This window comes from Crinia signifera, chromosome 5, assembly GCF_055691185.1.
Source record: "Crinia signifera chromosome 5, ASM5569118v1, whole genome shotgun sequence".
NCBI classification, from domain to species: Eukaryota; Metazoa; Chordata; class Amphibia; order Anura; family Myobatrachidae; genus Crinia; species Crinia signifera.
Window position 1 is genome coordinate 114,490,465 of NC_139221.1, and position 18,653 is coordinate 114,509,117.

Here is an 18,653-nt window from a genome sequence, read left to right on the forward strand (position 1 = left end):
ATGATTGCCATCAACTGTGTTGAACAGGTTGACTTATAAGAAAAGCATTTCACCACAGGTGATGGCAATCATAAATTAAGAGGAAAGTCCAGGAGCAGAGCAAAGTGTCCCTCCTGGAGAGGGTCATGTTGGGAGATATATGGCTGGCTGCCGCTGACAGGAAATCATGTGCTGTGTGACTGCCAAGGCATTGGAGGGAGCAGGGCTGACAGACAGAGCTCTGCTGCTTCCCGGAGGCTGGCCCCGCCCACCACACTGACTGAGCTCCGTGAGGCCAGCTCTCCCTGCTCTTCCTCCTTCTGAAGTACTGACTCTGGGCCTGTGGTGACTTGAGCTGCCTCCCCCACCACACTGCTGGGTCCCTGCAACTTGCAGTGTGCCTGGAGCAACACAGCCAGGTGAGTGCTGTGTATACTGGGTGAGTGGGGTGTGTATATAATGTGGGGGAGTGGGGGTGTATATAATGTGGGGGAGTGGGGTGTGTATATAATGTGGGGGAGTGGGGTGTGTATATAATGTGGGGGAGTGGGGTGTGTATATAATGTGGGGTAGTGAGGGGTGTATATAATGTGGGGGAGTGGGGTGTGTATATAATGTGGGGTTTGTATATAATGTGGGTGTGTAATGTGGGGGAGTGGGGTGTGTATATAATGTGGGAAGGTGTATATAATGGGGGAGTGGGGTGTGTATATAATGTGGGGGGTGTATATAATGTGGGGGAGTGGGGTGTGTATATAATGTGGGGTTTGTATATAATGTGGGGTGTGTGTAATGTGGGGGAGTGGGTGTGTATATAATGTGGGAAGGTGTGTATAATGGGGGGGTGGGGTGTGTGTATAATGTGGGGATGGGGTGTGTATATATTGTGGGTGAGGAGGGGGGCTTTGTGTAATATAATACACTCCAGTGGTGTGTATGTGTACTGGCTGCGATATGATGAGGGGGGGGGGGGGGGGGGGGGTGTAGTATAATGTAATATAAAAGGTGTGAGTACTGAATGTAATATGGGTGCACAGTAATATGGGAGCACTCTGTGTAATATGGTGATGTGCACTGGCTGTTATATGGGGGGGGGGTAATGTATCATAGTGGTGTGTATACTGCAGGGCTGGCCAAAAGGTTGATCGCAATCTACCGCTCAATCATGTAGCTCCTGCTGGTAGATCACAATTAGGGTTGCCAATCCCGGAGCATTTTTTCAATCCCGGAATTTGGGATTGAAAAATGCCCAATCCCGGGGATTCCCGGGATTGGCTTCCTTATTTAAAAAACCCGCCCTGGCCGCCCCGCATATTTACTTACATGTGCGGTGCGGCCGGAGGGTGCCGGAGGTTATATATTTTGAGGGGGCACAAATCTCCATCGCAGGCAGAAACTGGGATGAATTTACACTTGTGAAGACACCCCTGCATAACAGAATTCCCTGTGTCAGAATGTGAATTTCGGGCACATTCCCGGTGTCAGAATGTGAATTTCGGGCACATTCCCTGTGTCAAAATGTGAATTTCGGCACATTACCTGTGTTAGAATGTGAATTTCAGGCACATTACCTGTGTCAGAATGTGAATTTTGGAGCATTCTCTGTGTCAGAATGGGAATTTCGGGCACATTCCCTCTGTCAGAATGTGAATTTCGGGCACATTCCCTGTGTCAGAATGTGAATTTCGGGCTCCTTCCCTGGGTCAGAATGTGAATTGTGGGCTCATTCCATGTGTCAGAATGTGAATTTCAAGCTCATTCCCTGTGTCAGAATGTGAATATCGGCTCATTTCCTGTGTCAGAATGTAAATTTCGGCTCATTCCCTGCGTGTTTTCTTCTGCCACTGCAGGACACACCACTTAATGGCAATAGGTGGGCGGAGTATTACACATCCTCTGAGCGGCACAGCGCATTCTTATTCTTTATGGGGGGGGGGGGGACAACTGTTTCGGGACAACTGATGTTAGTGGCACCATAGCATATCACATTATATAATAAAGTGTGTGTGTGTGTGTGTGTGTGTGTGTGGGGGGGGGGGGAATCACCATCATTCATCTTGCCTCCGGGCACCTGGGACGAACTTACGCCACTGCTGCCCATTATTAAGCAAACGCCCTGGCGAGTGTGAAACTCGCCAAAGACATTCGCTCTGGGGGTTTGCACATGCGCATATTAGCTGCAGTCACTGATGCGGCACCTAAGGAAGTGCTGGCCTTCCCCCAAGCTCTCTTGTTAATGTGAATAGATGCTGCAGTGGTGACAGGCAGGCTGATTTAGCAGGGTGCTGCTTAAGGTGTAGGGTACATTTTGCCCTTTATTTAATCAGGCAGGGCATGGCACACACACACACACACACACACACACACACAGACACACACACACACACAAATACAAATACCACACAAAATAAAGTATACAATTCTTACATACATTTGTACATTTTGAAGTCAAGCTATTTAAGGGGATGGGTGAAGCAATTCTGTGAGGGGGAGTAGCCTAATACCGTGAGGGGGCAGAGCTCTGAACAGTGGTAAGCAGCACCAGAAAACATTTTTTGATCCATCAGGGGGGGGTGGTTCTGGGTACTCAGAAAATCCCCCTTGTGTGCGCTACTGTTACTGGGTATAATTTCACATCTTCTGTGTGTCAGACAAAGCAACACATCACAAAGTACAATGCAAAATTAAATGTTCATTTAGATGCCATTTTGCACAAATACGTCAATGTACATTGTGAAAAATGTTTCATAAAGTGATACATTACATGCTGGGGTCACACAACTAAAAGCGATTTGCTAAAGCTTCCTCTGGCATATATAAGCATTTCAGCTATAAATCAATGATTTCACATCAGCAGCAGCAGCAGCAATATGTTAGAGAGATTTTCATTCATATTTTCTGTATTTGATTTTAACCCTTTCTTGCATGAATTCAGAAGCATAACTAGAGGGTGCAGTGACTGCTGGTGCTATGGGGCCCGGCAGCTTGGGGGGAAAGCAAACCCACTACACCCTATAAAAGAAAATCTTAATCTTTTTAGTCTTACTTATTCCTGCTATGCTGGGCCTGGGAGTCTACTTACTGGGAAGGAGGCAGAGCCGCTTGTTGTATGCTGTAGTAGCGCTGTGGCTACTCAGGCTGATAGATGCCCACTGATTGTGCTTGTGCAGTGCCACATCCATCAGCCGTGGGTGCACCACAGGCATCACTACTGCAGGCACAGCCACACCAGATTGTGTAAAACAAGATCCTCCTGCCTCCCTCCCATTAACTACGGCGTGGCAGCAGTGTTTAAAAAAAGAAAAATCATTTTACAGGTGCAGTGGGATTGCCTTTAGCCCCCCCCCCCCCCTCAAGTTGCTAATCTGGATCCCCTGAACCCTGTAGAGTTAGAGGGTCCGTTCATCTATGTCTGTTCATCTATGTCCTCTGCCATCCGTCCATCTATGCCTCCTTCCATATGTCCATCTATGCCCCTCCCATCCATCTTTGTCCCCTCCTGTGCGTCTATGCCCCCATATGATGATCTGACTGTATGCCCATGCCCCTGTCTGTCCGTCCATCTACCCCCCCCCGTCCGTTCGTCAGTCTATCTATACCCCCATACAGTGCTCTATCCAACCGTTTGTCCATTTATACCTTAACCCATCTGTCCAACCATATGTCCATCTATGCCCCCTCAATCCTTCCATCTGTTCCCCCATATGCTGCTCTGTTTGTCTGTGTCGTCAGTCCGTCTGTGCCCCCATATGGTACTCTGTTTATCCATCTGTTCGTCAGTGCCACCAAAGTCTGTCTATGGCCCCATATGGTGCTCTGTCCACCTGTCTGCCTGTGCCCTTATTAGTCAATGCCCCCACCCCCATTCTGTGCTGTAGTCAAGGGTCTCTCCTGCTCCCACCTTATCCCTTAATACCTAACACTCTCCCTAGCTTTTCTTTCTCTCTCTACCTGCCACTGTCTTTCTCTCATTCCTTCTTTCTCCATGAAAACCCTTCCTCTTTCTCTCCCCCACCCTTAAGCAACAGGTGGGGGGCTTTCAAGATTTTGCTATGGGACCCACCACGTTCTAGTTATGCCCCTAGTATGAATTCTTATAATACATATAATATGATACAAGGTTTATAAAAGGGCTTATTAAAATGCAAAAAAAATCTTTCTTATAAAACTAGACGGACAACATGCATCTGCAACATTAAATAATGCCCTATTATCATGTAACAGTATTTTAACCATAGAAAAAGTGGAAAAATGAAAAAGCAATGTCTGGTATAGTTCCAGATTTTCACCACGTTTGTGAACTGAATGTGACTGCCTTGAATTGATGTGAAAGCTGGAGAAGCACCCAGGGCCCAATGGCTATTTGTTGTCAAAACTGGCACATTTGTCTATTATATGAGAAAATGTTTTTTGATAGGCCTATATGCCAGGATAAGCCTTGCATGCAGTAATGATCTTTGTGCTGGGAGACTCACGATTTTTCACTAGTCCCCGCAAGGACATCTCCTGCATCCCACCTGCTTCCTAGTGAAGCGGGCAGGAAAACGGTTTTAACTGAGGAATCCTAGAGCTCATTAGAGCCCAGCCCCCTATTTGCGGAAACATCATATTTCTGCATTTTGGGGGCGGGGCTTATTGATATGTAGTTCAGCCAGCCCACCATAGCAGCAGTCAGCGTCTCCTCTCTGGACTTCTCCTGGTGAATAAAGTTTAAATATAGGCAAATATTGATTTTACAGCAACTGTGAAAAAATAAATTGAGTATTTGAACTAAGCATCTACCACATTATGCCTTAAATGTTACTTTGTTTGAATTAATTTTACCTCACTGGGCATTTTTGCCCAGCATGTATGGTGAGAGATGATGGCGAAAATCGCTGGGATGAAAAACTCTCAGTGCATAAACAATGAGCGTTTTTCACCCGTTTTGCCAATTTCCCCCCGGTGGATAACATAGCAGGATGGAAAGCTGTCCACTCCGCCGCTCATCTGCTGATAATACTAGCAGATATTTGGCCAGGCCTGCGGTGATGCGGGAGCCGCTCATTGCTGCCCGTACACACTGGAAGATTTCAACTCAAAATCGCCCAGTGTGTATGCGGCTTTAGAGTAAAGAGGTCTTACATAAATCCCTAAGTGCTCGGTGCTACCTAATTTTACTTTCCCCTTATTGGTTTTAAAGGAATTAAAAACTGCCACTACAGTAGGTGGCATACCTTCTAATTTTGGTAGAGGTCCTAAGAAGAAGACACATTGCTCTAGTGATGTCAAAAGATAGTTTCTATAGGAGATTCTGGGGGAGATTCTCTAAAGCAGAAATGCGATAAAAACCCCGTTATCCGGGTTTTTACCACATTTTGATATGCAGCAAAACCCGCACAGCGGGTTTTCGCTGCAGGGGGTATCGCAAGCAAAAGCTGGCCATACCCCATAGAAGCATATGGGCTTCTTAACGCACCCACGCCGCCCCGAACGGACCCTCGATGTGTCGCGCCGACCCCCCCCCCCCCCCTCACTTGTGTCCGGGCAGCACATGTGCTGCCCGGACCTGTGACCTCCTCCCTGCACTGTATCCTCTTCCGGGTGCAGGGAGGAGGAGGAGAGCCCACTCGCATGCAGCAGCCCCGGGTAATAGAGGGAGGGGGGAGCCGCCGGGACCCGCAGCACATAGCCGGCAAGATCGCAAAGGACAGCTCTTAACGCAAGATCTGTCCTTTGCCATAATTATTGCATATGTTAGAGCATATGCGATAATTAGGTCTGTGGTAGCCGGTGATGTGCGGCGGACAGGGGGCACAGATCCAGCATCACATCCAATGACTTAAAAACAGCTGACTACTGTAGTCACCTTTATGCATGAAAGGGTTAAAGAGACACATTATGGGCCTGATTCTGGTTCACTTGCAAAAGCAAATTCTCTCTCTAATGGACAAAACTATGTGCAATGCAGGTGGGGCAGATGTAACATGTGCAGAGAGAGTTACATTTTTGGTGCATTATTTTGTTTCTGTGCAAGGTAAATACTAGCTGCTTTATTTTTACACTGCAATATAGATATCAGTTTGAATGCACCCCACACAAATCTAACTCTCTCTGCACATGTTACGTCTGCCCCCCTGCAGTGCACATGGTTTTGTTCATTAGAGCATTTGGTTTTGCGAGTGAACCAGAATCAGGACCTCTATGTATTCTGTATGTACACACACATTTTACAGTGCCTAACACATACAAGGTGTGGCTATTAATTAACATGACTTATTCTATAAATGTATGTTTAATATTATTAAGTACATTTTAACTCCTTTCCTCTTTTATGTGCTCCCCATCAGCATCCATGAACTGCTGCAATCTTTTTTTTTTTTCATTGGTCAAATCCATGCTTTAGCTCATTGGCCGTTATCAGGTTTTTTTTTACTGCATTTCTGTATGTTATGTTAGAATATCTTGCCCATTATCTGTCAGCTGTCTCAACTGCTCTTTTCTTTTCTTCTTTAACTCAGGGTCAAAAGGTCGACAGTGTCAAAAGGTGGACATTCAAACGGTCAAAAAAAGGTTGACATGAGGTTTGTTTTTTTTTTCCATTTTTTTAGTGTCAACAAAGGTTACCATGGACACCGTCTAAGTGTACTAGGTCCACTCGTATGGCTCGCGGCTTAGGGCTCAGTATCGCTTGGCACACTATTTTATTCTCCCTCCACGCCGTAGTGGATGGTAGGGTATGCAATACAACCTGTCGGCACATGTCGGCTCAAATTTTTGTAAAAAAAACCTTCATGGCAACATTTTTCATGTCGACCTTTTGACCCTGTCAACCTTTTGACTTGACCTAGAGTAAATTTATTCTCCTTTGTTTTTGATGTTTAAGGCCTTCTGGGATTCCCACCATGGTAGGGCCAGAGTTTGTATATTCTCCCTGTGCTTGCGTGGGTTTACTCTGGGTACTCAGGCATACTGGTAGGTTAATTGTCTCCCATCAAAAATGACCCTAGAATGAATGTGTGTGCCTGTCCATGTGGTAGGGAAATAGATTGTAAGCTCCACTGGGGCAGGGACTGATGTGAATGTTCAAATATTCTCTGTAAAGCGCTGCGGAATATGTGTGCGCTATATAAATAACTGGTAATAAATAGATCTTTTGTGCCACTCAAACACATGTGTATGTAACATACAATCTGCCCTGTAAACCGTGTTTAGCAACGGAAAGATTTGATGAGCATTTTGTTCAGTTTATCTAAATATTTTAGTTAAAATTGCTCTACTTTTGAAGTGAGCAATTTTACGACTCACAGGAAAAACACTAATACTTCTATCGCTGTGTGACAGCAAAATATCTGTGTGAGAGGGGTGAAACTTTCAAAACCATGTGTTCCCCCACTCCCCTTTAACTCACATAGTATAGATTATTTTTTTTTACAAATACAGTCTTATTTTTCAGTAGCCATACCTTGTAGACAAAATATTTATTGTCAGCTTATTGGGACAAGCCTTGTTTTTTTGTGGGAACATAACATTTCTATCTCCATACCAGGGTTGCCTACCCTCCCGGAATGGCTGGGAGGGTCCCAGAAACCCTCCAGCATTTCCCTCAATGTCCCACGAAACACCCCCCGGCAGGGGGGGGGGACGACGACGACAACAGGTCAAATGACACAATCGCAGCATTTTAGCCCCGCCCCCGCAGTGCAATGCCTGATATACAGGCTTTGCACTGTGCTTGTGTGTGTGTGTGTGTGTGGGGGGGCTAAAATGCCACAATCACGCTAGACACGCCCAATAGTGCATCCCGTCTGTGGCTCTGCCCCTGGACCGACCCTTTCCCCCTCCCGGCGATGGCCCCGCTCCCCTGCTACAGTGAGGGCAGCAAAAAAGACTGCAACTATGCTCCATACTCTGTAGGTATGTCTGTTTTCCACCTGAGTAGAAGTGAAGCCTGGGTATTTCCAGCATTAGGCGTTCTGTATGTGGACTACAACTTTGCCGAGTCAGTCAGGAGCAGGTTACAGTTATCATTTTTATTTTACAAAAGTGGGTATTTGTGTAGTTTCACGGCGCCAAACTTTATTTTAGATAGTTTGGCGAGCGTAGAACCCGAAAGTAGCACGGCGCCAGTGTGTGAGGGTCTAATAAGTAAGTGTGTAAGCCAGGGGCACTTTAAGCGAGGAGCAGCGCAGCCTCCTCCCTTTGGCCCCCTCTTCTCTCCTGGCCATAGAGCCGCACTGCACAGTGCAATAGAATCTAAGTGCTAGAGCAGGGGTGGCCAACCGGTCAGAGGTAAAGAGCCGAAAAATATCGGTAGTCAAGCTAAAGAGCCGACATCATGCGCGCGCCGAAGGCGCATGCACCAAAAAAAGGGGCGTAGTCTATTTTGACCCCTTGGGTGGGTGTGATACAAATATGCCTCCAATAGTGCAGTGCCATATATACATATGCCCCCAATAGTGCCAGATACACATATGCCCCCCACGGTGCCAGGTATGCACCACACGGTGCCGGGTATGCCCCCACAGTGCCAAAAAGCTGGTATGCCCCCACAGTGCCACAACCTGCTGTGCCCCCACAGTGCCACAAACTGCTATGCCCCCACAGTGCCACAAACTGCTATGCCCCCACAGTGCAAATTTCCCAGCAGCAGCACTCACCATTGTTGCTGCTGCTGCCAGGCGGGGAGAGGACAGTCTGGTGTCCCCCTGCAGTTCTCCAGTCATGTCACCGATGGGAGGAGAGCACAGCACACTGCGCGTCTCCTTCCCCCTCACTTCCCAGTGACTGTGCCGCCCACCAATCAAAGTTCACTGGCCGGCTCCTGATTTGCTGCTGGCCCACGAGCTCTGATTGGCGGATGGCCCAGTCACAAGGATGCACAGTAAGGGGTAGGAGAGATGCACGATGCGCGCTCTCCTCCCCTCAGAAGGAGAAGGGTTTCAGGGAACCGGCAGCAGGGGGGACTGGGACAGACGGTGGGTGGCGGGCAGCAGTGGGAGCAGGAGCCGCACTTTACAAGAGGAAGAGCCGCATGAGGCTCAAGAGCCACAGGTTGGCCACCACTATGCTAGAGTATGCCCAAAACTGAAAAGAAATGGAGCCACTGCTTTATTGATGATTCCGACAGCTCTGCTGCCTTCTTCATGGGCCTCCAGAGGAATAAGTATTAAAAATGGGTGCAGTGTATGCCCCGTAGAACTCAGGGCATGTGTCCATCGCGCACATTGCACCCATTATAAATACGCCACTGGTGTAAGCAACACAGTCCCAGCAGTCCCGATTACAACTAGACAGACCTGCTAAATGGACCCTGTCCCACCTGTGGGAGGGGAGAACAGTTGGGAGAGCAGGAGATCACTGAATAGATGCCATGCACAGCATCAATCAGTACAGGGAGAGGAGCGATGTCTGCCAAGATGCTCCAGGAGCATTGGGAATGCCCCCAAAATGAAGGTTTCTGAAACTAGGCCACAAGCTCCACTCGAGGTCACACCCATCCCTCCTGTGGTACCACCCCTTTTGGTGGCAAGTCCCAATTCAAAGGAGAATAAAGTTAGCAGGTATGGTGTAAGAGGTGTGCTTGGCTGAATCTTTGCCTAGAGTACTGATAAACCGAACCCACTATACTGTATGGATCTACACCGATTCCCACAGCACCCTGTTATTATTATCCTAATTGTATGAGGTCACAAGGGTTCTGGAGTGCCTTAAGCAGCGTGCACATTGGGTGGGCAATGCTGGCCTCCCTGCTGAGCAATGTGCTAAGCACAGATCGCTCAGCACATCTCGCGGCACTAATGATTTACCTCGAGATGCTGTTTGCTGAGCACTCGTGCTGCGATCTAGCAGGAAAGGCAGTGCAAGCAAGCGGGACCAGGCATCGCCATCGCTGTAGGGCACACACTCGGAGCGATCAGTCCTCCATTTCAAGCGATCTAGTCAGGTCACTTAGAAATGGGGCTAAAATTGCTTCGTGTGTATGCCCCTAACATGCAGTAGTTCATAAACAAAAGCTTTATAAACACTGCTGCACATGCAGTTATAGGGCCATATTCAATGCGGCCGGCGAGGGGGTTGAACTGCGGGGATTGCCAAAAACAAGTGATCCTCCTCATTTAATCCCCACGCCCGCCGCTCACCCTATTGTACGCTCCAGGAGAATCCTCGCTGTCACATGACGGTGAGGATTCCCCTTAACAGCGAGGCTTGCAGCTAATGCAGGGAGCCTGCTGCATTTAGCCACAAGCCTCTCTGTTTTACAATTTCCCCCTCGCTACAAAAACCTAGAGAGGAGTAAATGGTGTGTGCAGGGGGTCAGTGTCCCTGCGAGCTGTGATGGTGAGTCACCGCTCGCAAAATCATTGAATAATACACCCCATAATATCAAAGCAGTGGTGGCTGTATCTTAAAATTCAGAGCTGTTTTTTGGCAATGGGAGGAGATGTTAAATGTTCTTATAAAAAAAATGCTACCACTAGAGGGAGCAATGCAAAACCCAATGTCTGTTTTTCTTGCTGGGAAACTCTAGTAATGTTGCCATCAGGGTTATTGCTGAGCTTGGAAATGACATCTAGATCACAGTTCAGAGGTCACATAGACATTTGTAAAAATTGGTTGTTCAGAAGGATCTCTCCCTGTTTCTCTGGTTCAATAGAAATGTTAGTCACTCATCGCCAATGTCTATTGCTAAGAATATATACACTGGGGCTGCTACCTTAAACAATTACTGAAATGGCATGCAGTACTCAAAGAGTTAAAGAATCACTCAGTTATAAGAAGTCTTATATATTATTATCGTTTATTTATATGGTACCACAATGGTTTCGCAGTTACAAATAATACATAAATCAGCAAAAAAAACAATTACCGAATTACAGTACAAGACAATTTAGGACAAGTACATGGTAAATAAGGATATTTACAGGGGACAGGACACTGAAGTAATCATCAGGGTGGCAGAGATCTATATATTCTAAGAAAAGCGTCCAAGGAGAGAGGGCCCTGCATGTGATCAAAATAAAAGTGCAACTGATAAAAGCGTCACAGAGACAAGGGCCCTTATGCAGATCTGATCACAGTACAAATTTGTTCTCAAAATGGGCAAAACCATGTGCACTGCAGATGGGGCAGATGTAATATGTGCAGAAAGAGTTACATTTGGGTGAAGTGTGTTGGAACAGAAATCTAAATTGCAGAGTAAAAATAAAGCAGCCAGTATTTACCCTGCAGAGAAACAAAATAACTCACACAAACCTAACACTCTCTGTACATCTGCCCCACCTGCAGTGCACATGGTTTTTCCCATTTTGAGAACAAATTTGTACTGTGATCAGATCTGATAAGGGGCAGAGTCTACTTGGGACAAATGCCAGTGAGAGTGTGTGTGTGTATGTGTGGGGGGGGGATGCTTTTAGGAGCTTATAAGATCATACATGCCTACTTTTGAGAACTAGTTTCAGGGAGATTATAGTTGGTAATAGAATTGTGCACAGCGCCCCATTGAGGGAGACATGTCATGCTCCACCCAAAGGGCGTGTCTAGTTCCATATATGGAGAGATTGTGAAAATAGATTGTGAACGTGGCACCTAGAAGCGTGGGTGTGTACTGCTACATCTGAGAGGAATCTTTTAAAGTTACTTATATCCAAATGTAGATGAGCCCCAAAGCAGTTAGTAAGAGCTACTATACTTGGTAAAGTGCTGGGAAATGGCTCTGATGATTCAATGTATCTGTCTCCTTCCTTTATTCCCCCCAAATGTAACAGTGTAATGTAGGCTAGGTGAAATGAGGGAGATTGCTAGACTAATGAGGGAGAGAGGGAGATTGTTGCTATTTCTGGGAGTCTCCTGCTGAATGCAGGAGGGTAGGTAACTATGTATAAGATACCTTAATGTTTTTCCATACACACTTAAGACCCCATACACTGCGGCGACTTTTTCCCTTGGAAAGTCGCACGCAGTGCTCCCTTGAGCAGCCCGGTACTCTCCCAGGCGGCAGGATTGCATGCGCTATATCACATGTGGTCCTTTTGCTTGCAATACATCACATGCAGGCCTGGCTCAGAAGCAATCCAAGAGATTGCTTCTGCGGCAGGGGCGTCTCGGAAGGTCCAGTGCGATGTGCACGGGATCATGCATTACATTGGACCCACTGTCAGTCACCTGCAATTTAGGTTCTTTTCCTATGATTGATTGCTACAATCACAGGACATGCAAGTAAATCGCCCAGTGTATGGGGGCTTTTAGGGTATGGGTTGTTATGTCGACAGGGTCTAGGTTGACCACTATTGGTCAACATTCAAAAGGTTGACACAGGAAAAAGGTTGACATGCATTAGGTTGAGATGTTCAAATGATCAATATGTAAAAAGTCGACATTAAAGGCTTCCAAATGTTGGGCTAGTCCCTACAGCCCTGGAAGAGTAAGCATCTCTCCCACATCCTGCCCGCTTCCTAGTGAAGCTTGCAGGATTTTATGTTACTCACCAGCAATCGCACGAGCTTGAGGATGGGGTGGGGCTAAATGACTGGATCGCGAATTGCGAGTGTTTCCTTTTGTTGGGGTGGGGGTCAAATTATGATACCATTCAGCCTCACCCTCTGAAGTGCCCTGCATTTTTTCCTTCCCATTCTTGTCCTGGAGAGAAGACAAAGCAGGTAAGTATGCATTTCACATTAAAGATACACTAATGTGTTTCAATAGTGTACTGCTATGTTTCATACCTGTATTTTGTGAAAACTTTCTGAAACCACAATGCTGCAGAACCGGATTCTCATCACAAGGCGGTGAAGCACAGAGGGCGATTGCACCTGGACACCCCTCTCATGCCCCCTCAATTTTTGAATATATGATTCACTCTGAATAGAGTAGCATACCTCCAAAATGTCTCGATTTATATGTTCTGTTTTTTGGGGGATGGTCCTGACCTGCACCCCACCCGGGGCTAGCAGTGTCCCGCGACCCCAGAGTAGTGGGGAATAGATGGTGCGCGTATGCACACAGCGTCTTTTCAGGCAGGCAGAGGGGCTGGGGACATGAACAGCTCACAAGGGCCTTATTCTAGTTCACTCTTTCTGACAAAATCCTTCTTAGATGGACAAAACCATGTGTACTGCAGGTGGGGCAGATGTAAAATGTACAGAGAGAATTTGATTTGGGTGAGTTATTTTGTATCTGTGCAGGGTAAATACTGGCTGCTTTATTTATACACTGCAATATAGATCTCACTTTGAAGTAAAACCTTAACCCAAATCTAATTCTCTCTGCACAAGTAACATCTGCCCCACCTGCAGTGCACATGGTTTTGTCCATCTAAGAAGGATTTTGGGCCAGATGTATCAAGCTTCAAAAAGTGATAAAATGGACAGTGATAAACAGCCAGCCAATCAGCTCCTACCTGTTATTTTTCAAACCCAGCCTGTGACATGGCAGGTGGGAGCTGATTGGCTAGCTGTTTATCACTCTCCATTTTTTCACTTTTGAAGCTTGATACATCTTGCCCTAAGTCAGAAAGAGTGAACTAGAATAAGGCCCAAAGTGCTGGCCATGCCCCCCATTGCAGCAGTGAGGGAGTCCCACAAGCAGAGGCCACACCTCTTTTGCTGTAAGGCCATGCCCCAAAAGCATCTCTCTCCCCCCTGCTCCAAAGTTGTGGAGGTATATAGTAGGTTGCAAAGATGCAAATAGAGTTGCAATCACATTTTGTGATTCTAGATGCAGCTTACTCTGAATAAGGCCCAATATGCTGCCAAGAAGATGTTATTACTCTTTATATAACATTTTTTTAAACATAATATATAAAATTAGGACAGGCCATATAGTTTTGTTTTATTGTGACTACAGTGACAGTGGCTAAATAGGAAAAGAAGAAAATGATTGCAAATAACTACATTATATACTGTGCATTACCTATTTATTACTTTAAATGGTGTATAAATGTCTCAATAGGTTTACCATACTATCACTTTAAACCATGACACATGAATTACACAGGTTCTGGGGCTGACTTAAACCATCTGAAAAGCAGGCTTGAAGTCAGCCAGACACAAAACATGTGTAATTCATGAGTGTCCTGGATTAAAGGGACAGTATGTTAAACATACTCTAACATACAATTTTTATGTATCTTTTTGATGTTTTATGTCTTTGCAAGTGGCTCTGATGTCACACAATTTAGCTGATTTCTGTATTTTCCAACTACAGCTGAAAGCCTCATACTAGACACCGTGAGCCGAGTTCTATGTGATTGACAAGGCTGTGGGTGGGTTTATATGTGACAGATGCGTCCTGATTGGCTGCACGGCTCTCCCACTGAATCAGCAACAGTTTCACACTGCTGCTGCCTGTGGTTCTTTGACAAGCTGTCAGCTGACAGGCATACTGACAATATACAACCATGACTAGTGTGGAGAGGGTGGGACAAAACTCTTTTGATGATGTCATAAATGAAGACGGCCAAGAATATAAACAAAGCTGTGCAAAGTGGGGAAGGTTAAGTATAAACCTTGTAAAACCTTTTGTATAACTTAAAAAAAAAAAAAAAAAATTACACTCCTACAATATTTCCACAGAATATTTTTTTTTTCAACTGGCAATATTATTTAGACGCCTACAATCTAGGAGTACAGTTACTGGAGACAGGAGACTTGAAATATGCTTCCACAGTATCGCTGGCCAGGATCATTGTTTAGCCAGAGAGTTGTACATGAATTTCCTTCTGTTTACCCTCCCATTCTATCCCAGAATCGCTAAACACATTGCATTGCAAATCAATAGAAAAACACAAGACGTCAGTTGACAAATGAAATAGGTCGACATGGCTAAGGTTGACAGGGTTGGAAGGTTGACACAAGCATTAGGTCGACAGTCAAAATGTCGACATGAGTTTTTCATGGTATTTGTCCCGTATCTCGACACTCAGTGGTCTACCCAATGCAAGTCGACCTACTATGGGTTGATGCAATGACCCATACCCGTCACACATCTCTATATCCCACCAGGAGCTTTTTAACTATCACAGCAGTTTCCTTTCCTGACGTTAATGATGGCGTCGTCATTCAGAACACATACAGGCCCCAAAAAGAAAACATCACTCATTTTCACTTGCCGTCCATTTACTAGATATTCATGGTCTGGAATTGTGTTATAATAATGGGAGCTTTGTATAGCAGAGTTGCATGTGGTATAAAAAAACCTGTTGATTGGGAGATGCCTTTGTCTATAAAGAGGAGTATCTGTCTAATGATGGTGCTATTCTTCGTCTGACTCTACTGGCCCCAAAATGGTTAAATACATTGCAATTTCCTAAATGACACTGACACGCACTATTTATCCCTGTGGACATTGAGCCTGGCTTGTCCTCACAATTCCTACTCTATAACTCTCCTCCACCCCTCTCTCTTTCCAACAGAAGCACACACCCTGCTCTAATCAAATGCATGCACTTCTCCAAACTTTCTTTATTTCAACTCTCTCTCTCTCTCTCTCTCTCTCTCTATGTGTGTGTATGTATGTGTATATATATATATATATATATATTAGATTAACTGATTATTATTTGCAATAAGTTGCTATACAATGAGGCACAGCGTTTAAAAAAAAAAAAAACTTCTATAGCATACTAGTGAAGAGTGCTGCAGCTGAGAAAGGGTTAAATGAGACCGCCCCAGCTCTGTTGTGCGTATGCAATAATCTGTGTGGCTGCCTTGGCTGTCTGCCAAAGTGTTGCCTTGCCTCCACACACTCCCCCCCCCCCCCCTTCCTCCCTTTTGCATGAAGTAGGATCCTTGAGCTGTTGCAGAGGCAGCCAACTGCTCCATATTTGGCTTCTATTACACATTTACATACTGGAGAGAGAGAGAAGAGGGAGCTGTGCTGCAGACATCATTTCTACTACAGTAGATGAGACATACAAGACCTATCGTACAGCGAGGGAGGGGGGCAGAGTAACAAAAAAACGCAACAGCTCAGACACCCTCTTCAACCCACAACCTCGCTACTGCACTTTACAGTAAGTCAATTTTATTTTCTTCTTTGCTGGTCTTTGTCGATGGTGGAAATCGCAGCAGACAAGACGTATACATGCATACGTATTCATGTGGATATTTATATACAGTACAACCTAAGGGAGCATAAGCTGGGCTTTCCCTTCCTGCTCTGAAAGAGAAGCAGCAGCAGCAGCAAACTGTAATCAGCAGCCAGAGGCTCAGACATATTCTTTTTTTTTTCTGCTCAGTCTCCAAGATTGATTATGAATTGTTCTTAACGAGGGTGGACGAGCACATCTTGTTAATTAGGTAATTATGTGTATTCCGTTTGTGGATGTGATGGGCCCTGTCATTGTAAATGAACCCCATCTGGTCTGCAAGTACCTGTAGTATTCTGGAGTAAAAGAGCAATTTCTCATTGACTTGTAGTAGGGGCATGGTGCGTGCTTTCCCCATGGGGTGCTGAATAGTCTCTGCTACGTGTGTATGTGTACGATGTAGGCGACTGCACGTTTATGTCACCTCTGTCAATCCCCTCCTCCTGCCGTCTCATCTATCAGTCTGCTTCTCCTGTACAGAGACCACCTGGTTCCAGACTACAGGGGACAGACAGCTTCAATCTTAATAGTATTGTACTGGGTCATGTCATTATTAATGGTGACGGAAAGTAATAGCTGTGTCTAATAATTTCTCAGTTGAACTTGAGAGACAGACTGAAACATCCATGTTTTATGTGCCTAGCTTCATGTTTGCTTACCAGTCTCTTTATATGAACAGTAAATATACAATCTAGCTTGCAAGCAATATGTGTGATCAGAAATGTGACTCTCAGCTAGGAGATAAGTTTGGTATCGCCATTTTACTGAATTATCAGCCACACGAGTCTGCAGAATTTGTTTAATAATTTTAATTTAAACTATTCATAAGTGACCACTCAAAGCCACATTAGTAGGCCCAGATTGTCAGTGCTGTTGGCTATTGCTTGTGATTACTATAAGGAAAACATGTACTATACATGTGAGATATGAGGAATGTTCTAACCAGTTCATTGTGTGTTTGGGATTAGAAATCACTGTCCCTTTTTATAAACGAATGATTCCGATTGATAAAACAGCCGGCCTGGAAACAGTTGGAAGACTCAGTGCTCCACCCCACTATGCTGGGCTCCTGCGTTCAGTGCTTCCAACCTGCCCTCCTGGAGAACAGGACGATCCTTATCCGTTCCCCCACTCACTTTTCAGGGGATGCGGTCATCTATTAGAATGAACTTAGGTCTACAGTCATTAGGTCGACCCCACTAGGTCGACTGGCAGGAAGGTCGACCTGACTTAAGGTCGACATGGGCCAAGGTCGACATGACTTAAGGTCGAATTTGCATAAAGGTCGACATGAGGAAGGTCGACTGGTCATAAGGTCGACATGGGTTTTTCACTGTTTTTTGAGCCAACATGTGCCGACAGGCGGTATTTCATGCCCTACCATCCACTAGGGCGTGGTGGGAGAATAAAATAGTGTGCCGAGCGCAGCGAGGCACCGTGCCCGAAGCATTGCGAGCGAAGCGAGCGATGCGAGGGTCCGATTCTCATTGCCAACTGTGTCCATGTCGACTGTGTCGACATTCGGATAAAAAAACAGTGAAAAACCCATGTCGACCTTATGACCAGTCGACCTTCCTCATGTCGACCTTTATGCAAATTCGACCTTAAGTCATGTCGACCTTGGCCCATGTCGACCTTAAGTCAGGTCGACCTTCCTGCCAGTCGACCTAGTGGGGTCGACCTAATGACTGTAGACCTAAATGCAGTCTGACGAATGATCCCATTCCCTTTTCAGATAGAGTCACTGACACGAGTGAAAAATATATATATATATATATATATATATATATATATATATATATATATATATATATATATATTTTAATTACATGGTTTAATTACGTTGATTGCACTGTTTTTATTTTGTAAAACAGTGCTAAAGTGAATTGTGCATATACATTATACACCCTATATTTGTACAGGCGTGTGCCATTTCAGTGGACACGTGAGTGATTTTCATGGTTAACTTGTAGAAGCTGAAATTAAAATTGGTTGACAATATTTTGGCTTAACATAATAATGTGTTTGTATTTGGAACATGAAGAAATCTGTAAAATAATAAAAATCTGGTGACTTGTGCAGAGTATGGCTGCTACCATAAATCTTGTATCAACTAGTACCTGCACCTATTTTCATCAGATCGATATACAGTTATTAAGTCAAACAGTAACTTGAAAACCGAAACTCAATCACCTTTTGTGTGTTTGACAAATGCACATCAAAACACTGCATAAACACTGCATATGGAAGTAGCCCAGGATCACTCTGAAAGTAGAGCAGAACCATATATTGGCATTAATGATACATTTGTACGAGGAAGTTCATTCCACATGCAAAGTGTCTGTGTAGAATGTCAGTCTGGGTTTACAACTGTCTGTATAGTATGTATGTGAAGCTCAGTGAGTAAGCATAGTGAAAGAGCTGTGTGTGTAGTGTAGTGTAGTGTAAAGCGCCCTCCTCCCAGTGGGTGAGTACAGTGAGTCAGGCGTAGCTGGGAGGAGGATGCGGTGTGCGTGTATGTGTGTGTGAAAGGAGACAGGGCCTCAGGGAAGGCTCAGCTAGGGGAAATGCTGCCTAGCTTTGCAAGGACAGACGTGCAAGAGAATAA

At 45.3% G+C, this 18,653-nt stretch overlaps 1 protein-coding gene across 3 annotated transcripts in view; it reads left to right on the plus strand.

Moving 5' to 3' along the window:
* The first annotated feature begins 280 nt into the window (after nt 1-280).
* The window catches only part of ATXN1 (ataxin 1), a 309,499-nt gene continuing 291,126 nt past the window's right edge, over nt 281-18,653 (plus strand). The window contains exon 1 of one of the 3 annotated variants that reach the window (XM_083187879.1): nt 281-398. The gene's annotated coding sequence lies outside the window, so the exon portion shown is untranslated. Of the gene's footprint in view, nt 399-15,700; nt 15,971-16,116; nt 16,257-18,653 lie in introns of those variants that run through there. The other 2 variants (XM_083187877.1, XM_083187878.1) reach the window with 2 other exon arrangements.